Source organism: Saimiri boliviensis, chromosome 3, assembly GCF_048565385.1.
Source record: "Saimiri boliviensis isolate mSaiBol1 chromosome 3, mSaiBol1.pri, whole genome shotgun sequence".
In the NCBI taxonomy this organism is placed as follows: Eukaryota; Metazoa; Chordata; class Mammalia; order Primates; family Cebidae; genus Saimiri; species Saimiri boliviensis.
This window is the reverse complement of record NC_133451.1, coordinates 140755977-140759967: the sequence shown is the minus strand read 5'-3', so window position 1 is coordinate 140759967 and position 3991 is coordinate 140755977. Positions and strand designations below refer to the sequence as shown.

Here is a 3991-nt window from a genome sequence, read left to right as displayed (position 1 = left end):
CAGGCATATATTCCCTAATTCATACTGCAAATGCAAAGAGAAAATGATAGCTTGTAAGACAACATAACCTGGAGATCCTTCTACTTTCTGACTTTAAACACATTAATAAGAACATATGTCTTTAATGAAGAAGGCTGGCTTCCCTTGTATAAATGACATTTGAGGTATCTGAACATCAAAGAAACTAAGAAGTTGAAGGATAGTTGGAAGTAGTGATTGGAAGGAGGAGACATATTAAGAAGTAAAAATCCATAGATATACAAAATTATTATTATTATTATTTTCGAGACAGAGTCTTGCTCTGTCACCCAGGCTGGAGTGCAGTGGCGTGATCTCGGCTCACTGCAACCTTGGCCTCCGGCGTTCAAGCTATTCTCCTGCTTCAGCCTCCCAAATAGCTGGGATTACAGGCACAAACCACCATGCGTGGCAATTTTTTGTATTCTTAGTGGAGATGAGATTTCATCACATGGCCAGGCTGGCCTCGAACTCTTGACCACATGATCCAACTGGCTCAGCCTCCAAAAGTGTTGGGATTACAGGTGTAAGCCACTGTGCCTGGCCCAATATACAAAATTATTTAGGGCCTAATTATTGGGCTTAGTCACAGTTCCAAAAGGGATTTGGAGAGTACACTAAGATTTGCCCTTTTTTAAATATAGTAACCTCAGTTTCTATACATGCAGAGGTGGGACAGGGGGCAGCTAGGAGCTGGGGTTCTGGGAAACTTGATTACCAGATTAGTACCATGGGAATTTGCCGATCCTGTGCCAGACAGTTTGTTAAATCCCATTCATGTGTCCAAATACGTGATTAGGGACTCATAGTAACCACCCCTGTTCACACATCTATCTTTCAGACACAAAACAAAATACAAAACACCAAATGTCTCTAGAGTTGAGCCAGATCTTTCTTATCTTTGAACAATCAAAACTTATAAAACCCTCGGGGAACTGAAATGATTTATGAACGTTCAAAGTTGCTAGACTTTTGACAATTGTTCTTGCTAAAACAAAACTGTCTACATTATCTTGTATTGCCATATGGATTTTGACCAAATAAAAGTTTGTTTCCAAAAAATACTGTTTTCTTTTTCTTTTTCCCCTTCTATTCAGATATTGCATTAAAAAACCAACGTTCTTTTTTTTTTTTTTTTCTGTAAAAGCTATTCCAAGTAAGAGTGTTTAGGAGAAACAGAACCTTCTCAATAAAATGTTAGGAAAACCTCTCCTGGTCTGAGCTGCAACCTGCACCCTGTCACCAGGCTGACCAAATAGATATTTATTACCTTTTAAACTACCAGAGAAAATAGTAGGCTTTAGAACATGTGGATATGGGCTTGGTGAAAAGAACAGTGTTGATTAAAAAGAGTAGATAAATCTTACTGTTTTGTGGAAGCGCCAGGGTCCTGCTACTATTTCTTTTTCTGTCATGTATGTTTTCAAAAAGCAGTTAGCAGAATATCACTGATGTTTACACCCATGAAGAAAATAACAAGCCAGTGTATTATTTTTTACAGCATTCATTTGTGGGTAAATTTGTGCTTCATAATCCAAGTTCTTATTTGCCTCCTTTAATTATGTGATTTCTTAAGAATGCTCAGCTGTCAGATTTTTTTTTTTTTTTTCTGGAAATAGAGCCTGGGAAAGGAGAAGACATACAGCAGTGAATTGCAAAGAGCAAGAATCACAATTTACATTTTCTTTACTCACTTCTAAGGTAAAACCAGAAGGTGTGAACTGCTGGTAAACTAAAAGCATCACTGGCCAATTTTGGTTAAAGACAGACCTTTTTTCTCACCATTATTAATTTTAGGTGATGGGTGTTTCATTCTTTCCTGAGATACTGAGGCCATCAATTAAGAAATAATCACTTCACGTTAATGTCTGATTTAGCACCTTGTCAGTCTTAAATGAGAGAGTGTAGACACTGAGAAAATATCTAGATGGATCTTGACTTCATTGGCAACAACATCGCTCTTTCATATTATAGTATATTCGGTATCTCTAGGCATTCTTGTCCAGTGGTTGTAGAATTATAAATTGGTGTAAGCAAGTAAGTAGCTTGGTAATATGCTGTAAGAATCTTAAAACTGTAGCTCTTGAATTAGTCATTTCCCTTTTTAGAATATAACATAAGGAAAAAAAAACATTGGGTGTAATAAACCAATGTGTTGATTTTCATGTAACCCAAAGATTCCCGGGTCCTCCAGCTATCTGGGATTACCATTTGGTTTTAATATGCAAGTTAAATAAGCCAAACTTTCACTTACATTAGCTGCGGAAAGTCCCAGTCACTTTTCAAAATGCCTAAATAGAGGAATTAGGTGGGGGCAAGAGATACTTATACTACCCTGTCTCTGCTATAACTTTTTCGAAAGCCGAGGAGCAGGTCTTTCCTTAATCCCTATGACATCTCATCGCTGCCTCTGTATTTCATGTAAGCTTTGCTGGTCCATTTTCATGCCTTTTCCATCATTTTTCCTAGCATTTAGAATTTAGAGTGGTGGAAAGGATTTACAATGCAAGATAGAAAATTGTTTAAAAATGCACGGGCCACATCCGTGCTGTGAGAGTTCATTGGCCATCCAGGAGTTGCTTCCTGACCGTCTCTCCTTGGACTCTGCACTGCAGCCATGCTGAGGAGCCCTGGTCTCTCCTTTCAAAGCCTCCTTCTCTGTCCTTGCTTCCTTGTGTCCTAGCAACTTCACCCTCATAGAATCCTTTTCCCAGCCTTGACTCTTTTCTCTGAGGACCACAGAGAGCTGCTCCAAATCTTTTTTTTTTTTTTTTTTTTTTTCAAAACCCTTTCCTTTAGAAGAAATGTCATCTCACTTTGCTTTGCAGAGCTGTTTAGATTTCTTAATTTTGACATCCCATTCTAAACTTTGCCCTGGATCTGCCTTCGTTTTTTAAACCAAAGGACTTTTTAAATGTTTTGTTCAAACACGAGAGTCATTTTTATTGTGTGTGTGTCTCAAGTTGTATTCTGTTCTCACTCCTCCCTGAAAATTGATAAAAAAAAAAAAAAAAACAACTTTTTTCCCCCGATGTTCTGATGACTTGATAATACTAAAAGTAATCTGGGAAAAAATTAGTATCCTCCAAAAAGAAATATGATTTGGAAAATTATAGTCTATTCATAGAATAAAATAATAGCTTTTAATTATAAACTATATTCATAATATTTTTGGCTTATATGTCACAATTTTAAGTGACATAACATTGGATAACCTATATAATTTTGTAAATTAAGCAGCAGGAAATATACTAAATATTAGACTATTAATTTTGGATGGCAGAGTTATAAGTGATTTTTGTATATTTTTAATTTTTAAATTAGCTTCCGGTTTGTCTGTAATAAGCATGCATTACTTTAATTACTTAAAAATAAAACTTACTGCAAATTCTCAGAAATTTGGATTTAAAACCTGTAGACTTCTGATATTTTTTTCTCTTTTAACTTTATACTATTTATTTTCTATTCACAATGCTAGTGTTAGGCTAGTCAATATGAACCCAAATATAGTTAATGATCTAGGATGAATGGTGGGGCCAATAATGAAAGAACTCATGTTAGTGACTATTTGGCTTAGTAGAAAAAAATGATGAAAAACCAGGGTTTTCTACGAATATCTTTTTCTTTTCTTTTCTTTTCTTTTTTCTTTTTTTTGGTGGGGGGTGGTTGGGAAATGGGTGTGGTTTCCCAATAAAAAACAGAAAACCTACTAGAAAAATTCTACAAGAGCTGTAACATTTAGGGATAGCCATTCTGAAAAGCATTCAGGAGTATTGTCAGTCAGTTAACTACTGAGAAGGTATCATCTACCTATAATCTTCTAAATTGCTAATCTGGCCATAGATTAGAAACCAATTACAATAATCTCACATAGTCTAGTCATGTTCTGGGGCAATACAGGCAAACACTCAATTCTTCCAGGCTTACCTATATATAAACTAGAGGCCCTGAATTTTATGTCATTCATGCCATC

At 35.9% G+C, this 3991-nt stretch overlaps 1 non-coding gene across 1 annotated transcript; it reads right to left on the bottom strand.

Moving 5' to 3' along the window:
* Positions 1 to 3696: 3696 nt before the first annotated feature.
* Positions 3697 to 3758, bottom strand: LOC120367787 (U7 small nuclear RNA). The gene has a single exon (XR_005582071.2). It is a non-coding gene; the product is annotated as a U7 small nuclear RNA (small nuclear RNA).
* Between the last annotated feature and the right edge of the window lie 233 nt (positions 3759 to 3991).